The sequence below is a fragment of the Ruditapes philippinarum genome, unplaced genomic scaffold (assembly GCF_026571515.1).
Source record: "Ruditapes philippinarum isolate M1 unplaced genomic scaffold, ASM2657151v2 ctg1025_1_1_1_1, whole genome shotgun sequence".
Classification (NCBI taxonomy): Eukaryota; Metazoa; Mollusca; class Bivalvia; order Venerida; family Veneridae; genus Ruditapes; species Ruditapes philippinarum.
The window spans coordinates 246,695-267,231 of record NW_026857505.1 but is presented as its reverse complement, the minus strand read 5'-3'; the positions used below and the strand labels follow the sequence as shown (position 1 = coordinate 267,231).

The 20,537-nt window shown below is 30.3% G+C and overlaps 1 protein-coding gene across 3 annotated transcripts in view; it reads left to right on the top strand.

The window, feature by feature from the left end:
• The window catches only part of LOC132749983 (voltage-dependent calcium channel gamma-5 subunit-like), a 103,086-nt gene that overhangs the window by 73,208 nt on the left and 9,341 nt on the right, over positions 1–20,537 (top strand). The window lies entirely within an intron of this gene.

Below are 20,537 nucleotides of genomic sequence, written 5' to 3'. Positions count from 1 at the left end.
GACCTTAAAATACCTCCTAGGGCATTCTTATAATACAAGGTAGTATGTTTAGTGACAAAAAATGTATTATTTTAAGAAAAAATATCATTTTAGTGGTAAAATTTATGTTTTTGAAGAATTGCCGGACCGCTAAGGACTAGTCCAACTTATTAGACTTGTCAAAGAGACACCGAGATAATTTTGGACGGGCGCTGTCTTTTTCCAAGTCCAACCACGAACTGCATTTTTATGCACGGACGCTTCCCAATTAGAAGTTGTTGGGAGCAAAAACTAGAAAAGTTTCAAAGAAACGGTCTACATTACCTGAAAGAGCATCGTTTTTTATGCAAGGTTCCAAATTATCATACTTCAAAGTCGAACAGAAGTCTAAATATTACACTTTAATTTTTTTAATCGTTGAAAATTATTGAAAGCGGCCATATTGGAAAGCGGTGTCATGGTAAAATTGTAAACACTGGTAAAATCCATGGTGTAACACAGGTATCGGCGGCAATCAATTGTATTTGCCAAGCTTTATTATACAATTTGTTTATGTTATTTATATGAATTATTGCAGGAATAACTCTTTTATTCACACACAAATATTTCAGCATTAAAAAGAGAATGTGTAAAGGAAATTATGATAACTTTACTTAGAAATTAAATAGTTTATGATGTCCGATGTCAGATCATACTGCATTTAAGTCCGTTTAAATTGTCAAATTAGATATTATTAAGTTGGATTTTTTAACATCTGTGATCATTAGGTGAAATTTCTGAACTACTTTTTTATTTTATAACCCTGCCATGATTTCCCACATACGAAAATACAATGTAATTGTAGGTACATCTTAATGAATGATAATTATACTATACATGATGAAACAAAGAAGAATTTCAATTTATATTACACTCCATATCAATTTCTAGTTTATTATCTTTAAAAGAGATTGAGGACGGTTGTGTATGGGAAGAAGTTCAAAACAACCAAAAATAACTTTAAAACTCTGAAAAAAAAATCTTAAAAATTTCAAACTATAAAATGGAATTTCAGACCAGTCCTCGGTAAATACAATTGTCGCACAGATTTGACGGGGTTTATGAAAAAAACACAGCAAGCGGAAATTTAGTGACCGTTATTTAGATGTTGAATAGCATAACAATGTAAGACAGATGGGAAAAAAGTTGGAACGACTGTCGCAAAAGGCACCAAAACCTCTGATACCCATTAAAATTCCATGTTATCTAGTTCCCGTTGAACGGCACCTCGAATGTGTCACATTGAAAGTTCATGATTACCGCCGTATTATGTACACATCTGTGGATGTTGATTAAAAATTTTCAAACATTATTTTGTTTAAGTGATCAATTCTGTTTAAACCGGCGAAAGGGAGCACTTGAACCTACCAGAGCCGTCTTGGCACTCCTGGTATTTATTTTTCTATTTTGCAGTTTCAGGGCGTTTTTTGGTGGGTTTTTTTGGAGGGTGGGATACATGAATGGTGTATAAGTTTTTTCTGTTTCTTTACATTTCTTTGCTTGCTTGCTTGCCGAACCTTGTATTGATAATCATTATCTGTTTGTTACGGTTCGGTATACATGTATACAATATGATAAACAAGATGAACAAGGAAAGGCGGCGTTCAATGAACGCAAACCCCACACGACCCAGGAACATGAACCATTGGCAAGGAGCCCAGGAGGATCCTAAATTAAAACGGGAAAGGGCGCAAGGGAGAGCACGGTCAGGCTTATCACTAAAATGTAACTGAGAAGGAAATCAAAGAAAATAAATAAATGAATGATTAATAGGACCACTAAGTTAACGAGCACAGGGGAAGGGGATAGGAAATTCGGGGAGGGGGTGAAATAAAGAAATAAAACTAGGGGCAAAGGGAAGATACTTACCAAAGACGAAAAAACAACAAGGGACACAAACAAAAGTGTCACCAAAACAGTATGAAACAGGACCACTAAGTTAACGGGCACAGGAGAAGGGGATAGGAAATTCATTGGCAGTCATTAGCAGTAAACAAGAAGGCAAACCACCAATTGATAAATGTTGAGTATATGTATTAAAATATTTAAAAAATATTAAACAACAGTACTTGTACAGAGCCTATTTGCGACCATTGCATTTTAGGTTAAATACAATGATACTTTTCAATAGTATTTAATAATGCACACATTTATTAAAAAATAATGAATAGATTTATTTCCCCCGATATTTCGTTTAATTTAATCTTCATGCGTAACCCACACTTACCTGCTAGACACACTGGTAGCTACTACCAGCTTTCACGGAATCGATTTTTTACGATGATGTCATAACATGTCCGCCTAAGATAGAGTAGACAGTACAAATTTGAAATAAATCGCATGTATGCGTTAAGACAGGTACAATCTACTATTTTTTCTAGGAGAAGTTAGTACTAAAATTTATATTCTATTGATCTTTAGAGGGAATTGAAGTTACTTTCAGGTTTAAGCAGTAAAAATCAGTCCAAACTATCGATAGTGTTACCGGTAGATTTTCCGTGCGTAAAAATGACAGTTAAAATTAGGCGTAACGGTTTGACAGTAAGAAAAAAAAGTCTGTAAAATGGGTCAAACCGTTCACGCCAAATTAATTAGGCTAGCTAAGGACTGCTCAGGTGCACTAACAACTGCTAGGGAGGCACAAAGGACCTTAAAATCCCTCCTAGAACATTCTTATAATATATGGTAGTAAGTTAATAGACAAAAATGTATTATTGTAAGAAAGAATATAATTTTTGTGATAGAATTTATGCTTTCGATGAGGTGCAGGACCGCTAAGGACTGCTCAGGTGTGCAAAGGACTGCTAGGGAGGCACAAAAGACCTTAAAATATTTCCTAGGGAGGCACAAAGGAACTTTAATACCTGTTAGGGCATTCTTATAATACATGGTAGTATGTTTAGTGACAAAAAATGTATAATTTTAAGAAAAAATATAATTTTGGTGATAGAATTTATGCTTTCGATGAGTTGCTGGACCGCAAAGGACTGCTCAGGTGCACCAACAACTGCTAGGGAGGCACAAAGGACCTTAAAATCTCTCCTATAACATTCTTATAATATATGGTAGTAAGTTAATAGAAAAAAAAAGTATTATTGTAAGAAAAAATTATTATTTAAGTGATAGAATTTATGTTTTCGATGAGTTGCAGGACCGCTTATGTGCACAAAGGACTGCTAGGGATGCACAAAGGACCTTAGAATATTTCCTAGGGAGGCACAAAGGACCTAAATATACCTGTTAGTACATTCTCATAATACATGGTAGTATGTTTAGTGACAAAAAATGTATAATTTTAAGAAAAAATATAATTTTGGTGATAGAATTTATGCTTTCTGATTTTAAACACATACCAAAACATCTATATATAAACATATATTATTACAAAATAAATGCAAGTATACATATTTATGTTCAAGCATAATTATATCTCTTATGAAGCCGGTCTCTAACACACATCATAACATCTATATACAAAGACATACCCTGACAAAAATGCAAGTATACATATTTATATACAAGCACATATCAATAATAAAGCCAGTCTTAAACACATATCAAAACATCTATATACATGAACACAGATCCTGACAAAACAAATTCAAGTTTACATATAAATGTACAAGCACATATAAAAAGAATATATATACAAACACATATCATTATGAATCACATTTTTTCATATACATGTATGTTGAAAATGTGTATATTGGCTGAACAAATTGTCCCTTCTGCACAGTAAATGGACCATCTATGTCAAATAATAAAGTTAATAAGGCCATGTTTGTTGTTTTAATGTACCCTATTGTCTGTAACAGATTTTTATGGAAAGAAAGGATAACTTTTTGGACATTTTTTTTCAAAATATTACAGAAAGGATAACTATTTGGACGAATATTCTGCAAATTGTCAATCTTAAAACAAGATACATACACCAAATCATTCTTAAATCAAATATGCAAACACATTTCCTAAAAAAAACATCAAAAATTCTATGACTTTCTAATTATTTTTTGTTAGAAAACCCAGAAATTACATGCTGCAGGGAGGCGTTTGTTACATTTTTGGGGGGCCAAATGTTACACTAGATGTTCAAATCTCATAGTTCCTGGGGTTTTGGTTTTAATATAATGATAATAGCTTTATATGCTTTAAATAGTACATAATGTACAATTAATGTAAACAAAAAGAACAAATTTCAGGAAAAATATTTAGAATTAAGCTCCTTGATCAAGGAGTTTCTTTCTTTTTGTATTTCAAAATGAAAAGTTGCATAGACATTTGAATGAACTGTTCTGAATTAAATATGAACATTGATAATGAAAGGGAGATTCTTTATTTTCAGATAATGTATTTCCAGTGTGTTAAAGAAAATTATCATACAGACAGTATCTTACTATATATATTTACAAAATAATATATAGTGATATAATCAGATTTATCTTTTTAATAGATAATTATTATACAGACTGAAGTAAATTATAAGTTTTCATAAGCTTGAATTTCTAATTACTAAATACCAACAAATAAAATTTTCATTTAAAAAATTACAGATCTACTTTTATATTGTTGTAATTAATTACTACCAATTGATGAAATTTTAAGTTTATTTATGTGAAATGTCAGTAACATTATTATCTGAAGATGTTATTATGATTCAGTGTTATAAGTTCATTATTTCTCAGTATTGATAGTTTTCTATGTTAATGTTTCAGTATAAATGGACTTGTGATCATTCATTAAAATTTACAGATTCAAAATTTTTTTTAGGACTTTGTTTACAAACAAATTTTGATTATTATCACTTTTTCATTACTGAAGTCAAAACCATATATTAAAATCATTTTTCTTATGATCTTCTTCCATTTCTTATAATAATTAAATTGGTCAAGTGATATGACAATGTGCTGGAATATGGAGACAAATACTTTATTCAGGGTGGTGAAATATATTTGTTGTTTGGTTTTTTTTTTCATTGACTATATATTTGGCCAATAAAAAAATGATGTTCAATAGATCCTTAGACTTAATTGATCTACAGCTTACTTAATAATAGGCATTCTCTAACAGAAAGTCCCTCCCACTGTTTTGAAGTATATCACCCTATATTGGCACCCCACTGGTTTGTAATATATCACACATCCCAATATACAATACACAGCTCCAATATACAGCTTGTTAACTTCCAATAATGTGCCAGCCCCATCTGTATGTATATAGTTAGGATCCATATCCCATTGTTTTTATGAGGGGCTGAAATTGTCTGTATCCAACTGTTTTATGAGGGGCTGGGATAGATGATTTGTTTATTATTGAAGTAAAAAGAATGATCTTAAAGAATCTATGTTTTAAACAATTGACTAATTTAACCACAATGTCACTTCAACATTCTATATATCCTATTTTAATAGTTTTTCTGTGAATATATATCCTGATAAGATTATTTTGTTAAGATTATTCTATTTAATTTTAGTATGAAATATTTCTATGTACAGTTGCAAAGCTAACTACTTCCATATCACACAACATAAGAACAAGATAAGTTTAGTGTTATTGTAAAAAGAATCATTTGCTCATTTCTGTTAAATCTATCCACTTCAGTACCTTATTTTAAAAACACCAAAAAAAAAAAATTTATATATATTTATATATATTTATATTTGTCCGAAATTCATTTTAGCTTTAATATTATGTTGATAAATTGTTGGTCCACTGAAGGTTAGAGTAACATATAATCTATTTCATGTAAATAATTTTCGTAGAAAAAAATAATATCAGTCACTTTGGAGATTTAGCGTAAAACCCCCTTTGTGAGATTTAGTAAGCACCATATGAGCCACGTAATGACAAAACCAACATAATGGCTTTGCGATCAGCATGGATCCAGACCAGCCTGCGCATCCGCGCAGTCTGAACAGGATCCATGCTGTTCGCTTACAAACCCTATTACAAGTAGAGAAATTGATAGCTAACAGCATGGATCCTGATCAGACTGCGCGGATGTGCAGGCTGGTCTGGATCCATGCTGGTCACAAACACACTATGTTGGTCACTAAACAAAATTAAATAAAATTATTACACTCTAATTATTATTAATTTAAGGTCTTTTGTGCCTCCCTAGCAGTCCTTTGTGCCCCTTAGCAGTCCTAAGTGGGCCAGCAACTCATCGAAAACATAAATTCTATCACCAAATTATATTTTTTCTTAAAATTATACATTTTTTGTCATTAAACATACTACCATATATTACAAGAATGCCCTAGGAGGTATTTTAAGGTCCTTTGTGCCTCCCTAGCAGTCCTTTGTGCCTCCCTAGCACTTTGCTGTCCTGCAACTCATCAAAAGCATAATTTTATCACCAAAATTTAATTTTTTCTTAAAATTATACATTTTTTGTCATTAAACATACTAACATGTATTAAAACAATGCTTTAGGAGGTACTATTTTAATGTCCTTTGTGCCTCCCTAACATTCCTTAGCGGTCCTGCAACTCATCGAAGACATAATTTCTATCACCAAAATTATATTTTTTCTTAAAATTATACATTTTTTCTCACTAAACATACTACCATATATTATAAGAATGCCCTAGGAGGTATATAAATGTCCTTTGTGCCTCCCTAGCAGTCCTTTGTGACCCTAGGTGGTATTTTAAGGTCATTTGTGCCTTCCTAGCAGTCCTTAGCGGTCTGGCAACTCATCAAAAACATAAATTCTATCACGAAAATTATATTTTTTCTTAAAATAATACATTTTTTTATCTATTAACTTACTACAATATAATATAAAAATGCCCTAGGAAGTAATTTAAGGTCCTTTGTGCCTTGCTAGTAGTCTTTTGTGTACCTGAGCAGTCCTTAGCGGTCTGGCAACTCATCGAAAAAACATAAATTCTATCACCAAAATTATATTTTTTTCTTAAAATTATACATTTTTTCTCACTAAACATACTACCATATATTATAAGAATGCCATAGGAGGTACATAAATGTCCTTTGTGCCTCCCTAGCAGTCCTTTGTGCCCCTAGGAGGTATTTTAAGATTCTTTGTACCTCCCTAGCAGTCTTTAGCGGTCCTGCAACTCATCGAAAACATAAATTCTATCACTAAAATTATATTTTTTCTTACAATAATACATTTTTGTCTATTAACTTACTACTATATATTATAAGAATGTTCTAGGAGGTATTTTAAGGTCCTTTGTGCCTCCCTAGCAGTCTTTTGCGTATCTGAGCAGTCCTTAGCGGTCGGGCAACTCATCGAAAGCATAAATTCTATCACCAAAATGATATTTTTTCTTAAAATTATACATTTTTTGTCACTAAACATACTACCATGTATTATAAGAATGCCCTCACAGGTATTTTAAGGTCCTTTGTGCCTCCCTAGGAAATATTTAAAGGTCCTTTGTGCCTCCCTAGCAGTCCTTTGTGCACCTTAGCGGTCCTGCAACTCATTGAAAACATAAATTCTATCACTAAAATTATATTTTTTCTTACAATAATACATTTTTGTCTATTAACTTACTACCATAATTATATTATAAGAATGTTCTAAGAGGGATTTTAAGGTCCTTTGTGCCTCCCTAGCAGTCTTTTGTGTTTCTGAGCAGTCCTTAGCGGTCAGGCAACTCATCGAAAGCATAAATTCTATCACCAAAATGATATTTTTTCTTAAAATTATACATTTTTTGTCACTAAACATACTACCATGCATTATAAGAATGCCCTCACAGGTATTTTAAGGTCCTTTGTGCCTCCCTAGGAAATATTTAAAGGTCCTTTGTGCCTCCCTAGCAGTCCTTTGTACACCTTAGAGGTCCTGCAACTCATCGAAAACATAAATTCTATCACTAAAATTATATTTTTTCTTACAATAATACATTTTTGTCTATTAACTTACTACCATAATTATATTATAAGAATGTTCTAAGAGGGATTTTAAGGTCCTTTGTGCCTCCCTAGCAGTCTTTTGTGTTTCTGAGCAGTCCTTAGCGGTCAGGCAACTCATCGAAAGCATAAATTCTATCACCAAAATGATATTTTTTCTTAAAATTATACATTTTTTGTCACTAAACATACTACCATGCATTATAAGAATGCCCTCACAGGTATTTTAAGGTCCTTTGTGCCTCCCTAGGAAATATTTAAAGGTCCTTTGTGCCTCCCTAGCAGTCCTTTGTATACCTTAGAGGTCCTGCAACTCATCGAAAACATAAATTCTATCACTAAAATTAAATTTTTCTTACAATCATGATACATTTTTGTCTATTAACTTTCTACCATATATTATAAGAATGTTCTAGGAGGGATTTTAAGGTCCTTTGTGCCTCCCTAGCAGTTGTTAGTGCACCTGAGCAGTCCTTAGCGGTCCGGCAACTCTTCAAAAACATAAATTTTATCACTAAAATAATATTTTTTCTTAAAATAATACATTTTTTGTCACTTAACATACTACCTTGTATTATAAGAATGCACTAGGAGGTATATTAAGGTCCTTTGTGCCTCCTTAGCAGTCTTTTGTGTATCTGAGCAGTCCTTAGCGGTCCGGCAACTCATAAAATTTTCACCAAAATAATATTTTTTCTTAAAATTATAATTTTTTTTTCACTAAACATACTACCATGTATTATAAGAATGCCCTAGGAGGTATTTTAAGGTCCTTTGTGCCTCCCTAGTAGTCCTTTGTGGCTCCTTAGCAGTCCTTAGCGGTCCTTAGCAGTGTTTAGTAGGACCGAATTTTATGAAATACGCGTACCCTCATGAATTGAGTGAATCATTGTCCATTAGAATTGGCAAAGAAAGCTGGCTCATGATTTTTTAAATAATAAATTACATAAAGAGACACCCCATACGGTCTATCATAAATATTTTTTATTAAATATAAAGGTACTGTTATGACATCTTTTCGCATAGTATGCAACTTTGTATAACACCATATTCATAATTTAATCCATAGGGGTTATATCACTTCTTGTTAATCTCATTTCTTATTTTTTATACCGGTACAGACTAATTTATTACCAGTATAGTCAGGTCTTGGAAAAATAATTTTTTCACTTTTACTTCAACATAGCTATTTGATCCCGTGGACAAATTTAAATGTTTTGGGCACTTTTTTAAAATTTTTAAAAATTTTATTTTTCTGTAGATAATTATATACATATATTTCAATAATTGGGAAATTTTTAACTTAAAATGCAAACATAATAAAAAAAAAGACAATTGTTTTTTTTTCCCTGAAAAAATACGGTTTTTGCCTTTAGGCATTTTGGGGTTTTTTCTGTCCCTAAAAGATAAAGGAAAAATTAAGGGCCCAAAAAATACTATGACTTATGAAATTTAAAAACGTGATTTTAGCACTTTAAAGCTTTTTTTTTTCGTTTTAAAAGTGTTAGACAAAAAACCCCCGAGCAAAACGTTACATTGGAACATAATTCTAGGGGAATAAAATCAAGCTGTCCCTAAAAACAATACCATTGACAAAATTATTGCTAATAATAACCTGTCCAAAATTAGAGAAATGGAATGGATATATTTTTTTCCAAAAGCTGTCATCTCAAACATATCATTTTCATTTGAAATATATGTATTATCAAGTATGATATACTACATGCCCTTCTGGATAATCCGTTTCAATTCTTTTATTTGCATTAAGAAGTGGATATTGCGTAGGCCAGTGCTGGTGGGGGCAAACAGATAAAATACTATCTTATTCAGTTTTTACGATCCTTATATTTTCTCTACATTCTACATACTATAGCCATTAAAAAGAAACAACCAACAACAAAAACACACCCACAAATTTTGTTATGAAAACATTAATTTTTAATGTGACATAAAACCAAGTTTCATTTCATATTGTCATTTTCATTTAAAGAAAACTCTTTTTCCATGTACTCAATACATGTCATACATGTTCTAAATAATTGAGAATAGTATGAATTTTATAGAGCAAATGTTTAATTATTTACATATTTTTACCAGCAGATGCTTAAAAAGGTAATGATTTATTACAAAATTTAGGCAAAAACAATTTCAACTGAGTATTGTATATTCAGGGAAGTCATTTAGATCAATGCAGTTCATGCAGTTTTTTCATACCGCCAAACTCTTTCTTTTTTATCATTGCCTGTCACATTGGCCAATCAAGGACCGTCATAATATAATAAAATGGTGATACTAGTGATGAGTAAAGAAGTTAAAAGAACATTAACACACTTCCAGACACGTTAGGTACCAAATATGCTAAGCATGCACAAGACAACGATGCGAAATTCGAATATATTAAAAACAGCTAGAGAATTGATAACTAATTAAATAAAGTCGTGTTTGATGCCAAAGATTTTATAAAAATATGAAATGGAACTACCAAAGTAAATGGCACTACAATAAATATTAATTTAATTATCTATGATACAGACGATTTTTTATTAAAACAAATGTAGTTATAAATGCTTTCAATTACAAGATGCAACAATACGTTTTAGATTTGTTGTATCAGAATACAGTAATATTAATATAAACAAACTAATCTTAATAAAGTAGTTGTGCTTGGACATTTTGATATGATTTATTATTACATGTATTATATCTATAGAACTTTGTTTTATAGAATAAGGATTAAATTACATGATATTCGAGGTAACTTCAAAATCTTAATTTAAAGCAAGAAAAGTAAAGTTTCCTTTTAACACAAAAACCTTGTTTGCTTATTTACGGCTAATTCTATATCATTTAGCCTTTTACATAAAAATTGTCCAATAGTTTCTTTAAATATTGATTTTCAATCGCATTTAAATTTCCAAACTTAATGCAAATCATTTTTTCATATATTTGCAACGCTTAAATGCATTATTGTTTAAAGCAATGTTATTACAAACCTAATTTAAGTTTACAAAAAGAGGAACCAAACAAAACAAACAAACAAATCTCCTTACGATGAATTTAATCAACGTTGCGTTATCTAGTTAAACCAGCCTAATTTGTAAAAGTTGTATTTCCAGTCGATTTAAATCGTATGTTCTTTATATCAGAAACACAAAATGCAATTTCTTATGCTTAATTGATATAACTAACTTCAAATTCTGCAAGTATCAAGGCAATGCTATTAGCATAAGACACAAATTTCGAGAAAGTCTTCTACATATCTTAAAATCGTCTAAAACACATAAGTCAACCCGAATTGAATTCTAGAACAATTTATCTTGCTTGATACATTTTGGTATGAGAAATCCAATGCGACAGTATCTTTTGTTTTTCTATATAAGACGACGTTTATGAATTAAGATGGTTAAAAATAGGCATAGCATTGTAAAAATGTATCAATAACACGCTTACAGCTTCATAGTATATTGATCCGTAGAGTAAGTTTTTTGTCAAACTGCCGTAGTTTATTTATTTTTCCAATGCCATAAGATGCTTAGATATTAGCTGGTGTTCATGTGTTTTATGTCACTACATTTGGAATATTTCCGTGATTATTTGATTAAACTGTTTTGGATGTAGACAGGATTATTTTTAAATGAATGAGTTGGATAAAGTTCTTTTTTTAATTTAAATTGTAGTACAAAGATGTTTTGCATTAATTTTCATCTGTAGATGAACATAACTTTCATCAATATTGGTTGGATATTTATGAAACGCTTTTTTTTTCAAGAAATAAAATATAAAAAACGTCATTTAATATGTTTTAGTAACTGTTGTTCAAATTTTGAGATATTGATTCCTAATTTGCAGCCATAGGATTATCAACATAACGTGATTGGTTTGAACGTAAGTAAATGAAAAGAATAAATAAATTGATATTTATCATGATATAAATATAATTATATTGTAGATCTCATCATTTCAAAACAGTTTTTTTTTGTCCTCAATTTTTATAACTCAGTATTTATAACTACCTTTTCACATGTTATTAACGGGGGTCCTCCCTGAAACAAAAACAAACAAAACGTTTCCATCAAAAAATAAGTCAAAACATCGATTTGAATAATAAAAGCTTAATATAGTTTAGAATTTCCTTAAATTTTAAAGCAAATGCAAAATTTCCATAGAGAAATACTTTTTTGAGCGATAGGTTAAAATACTCGTCGATTTAGAAACTTGTTATGAATGCATAAAATTAAATGTTTATTATAAAATATAATATTTAAGTGAAAGGCAAAATATCAAGCAATAAGTGTTACCATTCGTTTGCTTGGTGCCACTGTCAAAAAAGAGAGTTATATTTGATTCGATGAAAACTATAAACAATTAAATAATTATTATAACGACATATCTTTGACGATGAGATACGTGAAAAGAATTTGCATTTAGATAATAAGATTATTTTTGAACACATGATTCTAACTTTTTCCCAAAAAAGAATCATTTTATGCAATGTCAATGAATATCGAACACGCAAAAAAACGTAAATGGCAAAACAACACTTAATAAACTTGATATTCAAAAGGCACTTAATTTGATTCAGGATAATCGTTATATTTTTCATACTATTTACTTGTTCTTGGAGTGTTGTTCAATACGTTAAATAGTCCAGATATATAATTGTTTCTTGGAAGTACAATCTTTGGCAGGAACTAGACAATCCCAAATGGCTACAAAATATGACAAAGCTAAGATAAAGTACATCGAGAATTTTACGGCTTCCACATCGAACCTAACACCTGGTGTCGAGAGTTATATATTCTGAAATAAGAATGTCCTTTGGGGACATGTGAGATATTTTCGAAAAATGAATATATTGATTGTTTCACATCGTCCGTTGGTTTCCTACCAATTTATAAGATTTTGCTATCCAACTGGTTCAACAATGTATAGCTATCATCTTTTGCAATCAGTTACATTTTAACTGTTCGAAACTATTGAAATGTATGGGGATTATAAACAGAACATGTCGGTAAATATACATGACATTTGATTTTAATACAGTTATAGATATGTATAAATAATAGTGTTTGTAAATAATTTTGATTGTATTGAGCTCTTTTATCTTATTGTTGAGAGAAATACGTGTTCAAATGTATTCTTAAATTTTACTATGTACTATGAACGAAATAAACACAATTGAGTTCGTCCAGCAAAGATATACTAGTTTAATGATTTTTTCGGCATTTGTACTGACATTGAGATTAGGTGATCCTAACTAATAAAGATGTTCATACAATAATACATGCAATTGTATTGAAATCTGAGGCACGGAGGGCATCAGTCAATCTGAGAACTCGTCGTATGAATTTTACAGTGTAAGTGCGATATCAAATCTAACCAAACAAATCCCTCACACAATGAAAACAACAACATTATAAGAAACATTGCAGACGCCGTTTGTTTTGGTCGTTTTATGAGATAATCAAAAGGTGCAACATTTCATGCGAACCGAGCACTTGCTAATCTACGACACAACTGTTTTAAAACAAATAATCTCAAAGTATCAAATCTATATATCAACATGATATTGTTTTGAAACATGTGTTTTGTTATTATTTATGTCAAGCAAGTATGTATTTCTTCACACATGAATAAATTACCATGCAATTTGTATTTCAATATAACATAAACGTTTCTTAAAGCGGCCTTGAGCTTTCATTTTCTGTTGGAAACACAATTCTGTGTTGTTTTAAACTAAGTATTTCAGTAATTTTATCTCGAAATGTGTATCATATCATTATTAAACCTTCTTCAAAAGTGCGTCCCTAGAGCTATGTTTAACGTGTGGTGCGTGACGTTTGTTCCTAAAAATAGAAGATCGGGAAACGAATCGTCTGCTTCACTAACAAACTACAAAGAGCGCCTTATTGTTATCGTCGGAAGATTTCAATTTCCATATTAATTCTTTTATATGACATTTATATTAAACAAGTTATCTAAGAATAACGTATCTAACCGTAAGCAAAGTTGAAAGCCGTTTTATACCAAATACCTTTTTTGATTAATAACCGATTTTATGTATATGATTAAATAAATAAGCAGCTTTATTTTTGATGAACGTGCCATTTTAAATGCAAAATAATGGAAAAAAATGACATAATTATATGAAACGATTAAACTGTTTTTTTTACAGATGGAAAAGTAAATAAAAAATTAAAGTACATAATTATGATAAGAATGGAATATAAAGGCAAAACAGATACATCATTTTGTTAAATACAGCCGAGTCATATTATGTATGAAAACAATGCTGTCAAATTTCATATTTTGTGATTGATTGCAATATTGTTCGATCTAAGATCCGCCAGATCTAATAAAGAGAATGTTATCACAGCTCGTAATCAGTAATGCAATTAATATGCCACACAATGAATCAAAGGTAAAGTATAAAATTGTACGGCACTTAACAATATATAAACTTACAAAATGATAGCAGATAATGTTTGGAACAAGGAAAGAAATGTAAGTCATTTTGGCCTAAAATAATTGTTTAGTTTATTTTTACATCGATTTATCACATATATTGTCATATCTTGACGGTAAGTTCGCCTTAACAGCTTTCGTGGATAACTAACCAAATATTATCAATTTCTCCGCTACTTACCGTACATTATTTGTATGTAAGTGATTATAGATAATTTTTCATTAGACTGAATGCCGTCCGATATCAATTGTCAAGGTACAATGTCGTCTTGTCCGGGATTCGAACCAGCAACTCATGGATAACAAAACGATCATCTCACCCCTATGTGATAAGCGGATGATGTCCTAAAAGCTAAACAAATTTCAATATTTTTCTATGAAGACAAACAGGTTTCACTTAAAATAAATAATAATTTTCATTTGAGATTCGAATCGTTTTATTTCAAAGTTTTGAGCAAAGGTGTGATTGAAAAGCTTGCAGATAATCAAGTTTAAGCCGGTGCAAAAGAGCGTGATGATGAGTGTTGCATTTTCCCATTATCTCTCATAAACAGACTAAATGAAATCTAGTGCGAAATCTTTATGAAATTTTTTTGTTTTCTTTGATTTCTGGGGATCATCCCCTTTTCCAGATTTTTATATCCCACAAGAGCAGGTGTCAAGTGGCGTTTGAAAATTGTGGAAGTTGTCCCTTGATTCAGTGTTGTTCCATTTTTCTGTTCTTCTGGATAATAGATTCCAACACATTAAGTTTTGAAGGGATTGAATATCGCTTATACCGGTGAAGGGGGGCGAAAGAGATGTTGCGCATTGCATGTTTCCATTATCTCTTATACACAGACTCAATCAAACAGAGTCTGCAATTTTCATGTTACTTTGATGTTTTTATTGCTTCCAAGTGGATCACCACTTTTCCAGATTGTTTTTTATAGAAATACATAATATGTATGATTACAATATATAGAACTATAATTATTATCTTCTCATTTACTTCACATTTTGACCGTGAACTGTGGCTGATATTTATACTGAATTACTCTACTTGTTAATTAATGACTCAAAAACATTGTATAATTTTCTTCCTTTTCGTCAACATAACAAAGGATTACGAATATTTAAGATCAATTTTTGAGCATTTAGTCCCGACTTGAGCGCCATGAAACCTAAAAAGTGAAATAAGATACTATATAGTTCCGATTTGAATAAATTTCTCTTGTAAGCTGTTTGGAACTACTTTCAGAAGATTGAATATGAGGATAGTTGCTATTTACATTGTTCACGTGTTAAAATTTCTTTGAGTTTGTAGTGCCCGAAAAGGTTTACTTCATAAAGAACTACATGTTTGTTTATTTGCCTCCTGACATTTAAAAGTGCATCAGTGTGCACAATGTTTTGCTTTTATATTTATGTACGTCAGTCTGCTTCACTTTATCAAACTCTGTTTATTATAACTTCCCCTAGTGATCCCAATACATTAACATCATGTCATATTATAACACATTTTCTTCCCCTCTAAAGCATATTTTAGTGCTTTAGGCTGAAAGGTTTTTAGATAAAATACTTAAATCACTTTACTTGCTAGATTTAGATTCAAAATTTGATGAAGAGCAACACCGGGATCCCAAGGTACATTGCAATATTTATTTTATAGACAGTACTTAATGCAAATCACACCATAGTATTTTCAAGAAGACATTGTCTGACACAGGTTAAAGTGTCTTCCTTCTTGTTTTGTTTTCAAATTGGCATTCATATAATCAATTATTACAGTTTAATTTGTTAAAAGCACACAACAATTAACCAGTACAAATAAGTTAAGTTTGTTAAAATTTCAGCACATTTTACTGGTTGCAATATTAAAATTGATATGTGGAAACAAATCTGCCTATTAATGAACTTTAGTTAGAATATCATCTAAATCTAATCTAAATAAAATTAGCGCGATGTGAAGATTTTTTAAATTTTCATTAAAAACAATAAGTCTCCCGATATTCTTGAATTATTTAAGTAATCTATAACACATGAATAATAATATGAAGATTCATTCTGTTTGTTTGCACTGGTAAGACACCATCATATTACAGGCGTGATTTACGGTACCTTAGCTATAAAAATAAGTCTTTTTCTATCATCACCTTTGTTGTTGCCATTTTTGTTTTGTCAACAAATTTTTAAATTGATAGTTTTTCGTCACCCGCTAATAGGGCTTGAAGAAAATCCTGTTTCGAAATTATTTCCAAGTTCGAAGTTTTTTCCAATAAACTTCATTTATGCGCACAATCAAGTCATTGAATTTCTAACAAAACATTGATTAGCCATAAGAAAGTTTTATACATTTGTACATACTTTGCAGTTTGCTGGTGTTAGTCAGAATTTTCATTCCGTCACAATAAAGTATAGAGAATGAATTGCGTTTTGAAATATAGAAAAAGTAATGAGAATAAAATGCTGTAATTTTAAATTTAAAAATCCTACATTTTTTTTATTCTTATATCTTTAAAAATGGTTTCTTTTAAAATTCTCAAAAAACAACACATTTTATTAATCTTCAATGAGGTTGTTATATGTGTGCCTTCAAGCACCTAATAATGAAGTTTTTAGTTATATTTTCGTGCCAAATATGTCTCTTTTAAACGTTACGTCGTCGCTTGAAAACTGTAATGTTCTATCTCCAAATTTTCCAAAAACAAGTTAAATACACAATTTTGTCCGTAATGGACTGTTCTACCTCCTTGGCATGTTATATAAGAGCTTCAGAGCTTCATAAATAAATTACAACGAAACCATCCTGTTCTATCTCCACAAATTTAGTATGTCGTGATAAATAGACTGTTCTAACTTACTGGACTAATCATATCATCGATAAATATCACGTGACCTGTGGGATATATGCAACATACTGTTCTAAATCCAAAATTATCGTATCAAAACATAGCATAGAATCACGTGATAGCAGGACACCGCCATGTTGTACGAAACATTCTGAGTTCGATGGTTTGCTGTTTATTTCATATATTTATACTAAATATAAGTATTAAATGATATTATGTATTCATTTATTCCCGCCAATCATTGACATTTTATTATTAAGACTTGTAATTAACTTTCTGTTTTAAACAACAAGCAAAACTGATCGTGATTTGAAAGTAATTTCGGATGTGTATTTTCGGATAGAAACAACTGCGATCATACAATTTCATCAAACAAATTCGTAAAAAGAAATTTGCTATATGTTCTTAAGCTTCTTTAAGTTAAGGCACATTCTGTCTCAAAACCAATTATTTATCTTTATAACAGACACATATTAAGAATTTAAAAAATTGTAAATAATGATCAACAGCATGCTAGAAGCTATTCGCCTGAATTATACTGAATTATATACTTATGAATGAAAAATGTTTTATAATAACAGTAGCGAAATGTCAACAATGTAGTATTTTTACTTCCATTCAAAATACTAAATGACTGTAACTGTACTCATTGCCAATATGAAACAAAAGCATAAGATGGTTTAGGTTACTGACCAATGTGGAATATTTTGGAAACTATAACAGAACTCCAAATATCAGGCTTTTGAGAGATTAAGATAAAAGCATTTCTGGGGCAAAAAAGGCCTTAAAGAAAATTTATAGAAGTAAATATACGTTTACATATAATATATGTTTTCGAAAGCGTTAATATTTTATAACTAATAGATTGCTTTAAAGTAAACACATTTTATACCACAGACAGAAGGAGGAAAATATTCTTTTACGTATATTTTGTTTGTCTTGTAATTTGGCCTTTGAATTTCTAAATGAATATTTATATAGCATCATGTTTGTAATGTTTTTGTACACGAACAATCTTTAAATATGACATTTTTCAAATATAAGTCATGCCTGCTCCATCTTTAAGGTATTTTCTAGCAGATATGTTTTCATTGCCTACTTAAGTTATAGAAACTTTTTTTTCATACCTTTAATTAGAAGAACTTCTTACCAACACAAACATAACGTGTAAAGCGCATAACAAAATAATTACTATTATTTCATACTTTTGAAAGGAATTTGAATTTGACCATCTCTTGAATTTTCATGAAAAAAATCTTGAAAGATTTTTTCCAGCATTCTAGAAGATTTGAAAGTTTTCTATTTCCGTTTGCGGGTATAACTTTTTTTCCAGACATTGAATCACTTTGATTGTATTTAATAGCAATGGCCAAAGTTATAAAAGTAGATAAAATGTCTAGAAAATGTATGTGGGTATTTTATCTTTATTTATTTACATTATTTGTTTAAATGCCATTTAATAATATAATGGATTTAAGGATTTTAATAAGATTTCGAATGTCATAGTTCATGTAGTTAGATACATATGGTCTAAGAAATAGTGTAGTGTCAAAGTCAACTGATCAAGTGATAATTAGCCGAGAGCATGTTTGGCAGCATTTTAAAGATAAAACATACTGTTTTATATGATATAAATCAATTCAACTTAAAAGACATAATGTTCTAAGTCACATTGAACACTCTGATTTTAACAATTTTTGAAAAAAAGTTACAAGGACTGTTCTATCTCCAAATGTTTTTTTAGGTTTACAAGCAAGGAAATATTAAAATCCACATATCTTAAGCGATATTGAGTTGTTCTCTCGACATCACGTTTACTAGTTTTTAAATTTTCAAAATCCGACAATAAATAAAAAAGTTATGCAATACTAAATCTTTACATGCTTTTTTCTCAAAAACAACAAATTGGCACTTAGAACAAAACGTTTTAAGCGACGACGTTTTTTTACATTTTTTTATCATACGGCTATAGTTTAAATAAAAACCTTTTAAGTCATCTCTCTCTAAATTCGACCAGTAAGTCATTATGAAGCGACTCCTTTGTTAACTAATTCTGGCGACATGTCTAAATAAAAATAATCTGTCATTTTGCATGAAAATTTACATTTTATTATTGCTGACTTAATTTAGAAATGACGGGTGATTGAAGTGTAGCGAAATGACTTTTTTTAATTTTAAAACGATCGTGAATTTACGATTGTGTGTCATTCAATCATAATTTCAACTCGAAAACGTTAGATATTTTTCAATTTTGAAAAAAGAAATCATCATTTCATATAAAAACTCAAAATACGGTTTGACTTTAATTTCAAAAGTACGAAAAGCGAAGCCAATGAACAGACGTCTTGGTCGCATTGTCAGCAGTGAAAGGAATGAAAGGGTTTAAAATGCTTGTTTTCTCACTAAAATTCATAAAATTTTAATGTATTCTGTACAAATTCAATTTTGTTTCTTTTCAGTTTTTAATCTAAAACATTTAAAATGTACCGTATTATATAATTTTGCTAACACAAAGCCTAGTACATGGTACCATCTTAAGTATTTAATCAAAACATTTCCTCAAAGTACATTCATAAATTTATAAATATTATGAAGTTACACTGAACAGGTCGGGAAGAAAGAAAATAATCCGACTTTTTAAGACTTTAAAATATCACAGTTGATTCTTACTTTTGCTTCTTTATAATGTCTTATTCTCCAAATCTCTTTTCCACAATGTTTTTGTTTTCTTTTTAGAAACTAGTTTTATCTAAAGGATTAATGTAAATGCCACTGCATTATCACTTTTTCATGTTTCTTTATATTGTATCAAATTACCAGATAAACTATCACTCGTTTGTTTGGATTTATGTTTTCATTTTAAAACATCTTTCTACAAAATAGTCAGGGAATATGTTACTCAAATTTTAAATGATGTTAGATTATTCACAATTTTATATGAATGGATAAAAAACATTTCTTTGAGTTTTGCTCTTAAGAACTACGAGGCGGTCAAACAATTGCCATATGAAATAAATATAAGAACATACCTTTTCATTCTCGTCTTTAACACTCGAGAACGAACTTTAAACAATTGTTCACGTGCACATTACTGCTCAATACTGTAACAGGTCTGATGCAGTGTCCTTTTTTATTCAAGGTCAAACTTTGTGAGGCTCTTATATCACAAATTTGTATTGCAAGGAACGTCAAGAAAGAGCGGTGTAATATGATAAGCATTGTGTTCGTATTGAAATTATGAGAATTGACTTCCATTTGTAAAAGCTTCTTTGACATGGTTATTTATTTTACATTCAAAGTACATTCGCTCCATCATAAATTGTGACAAAAGTT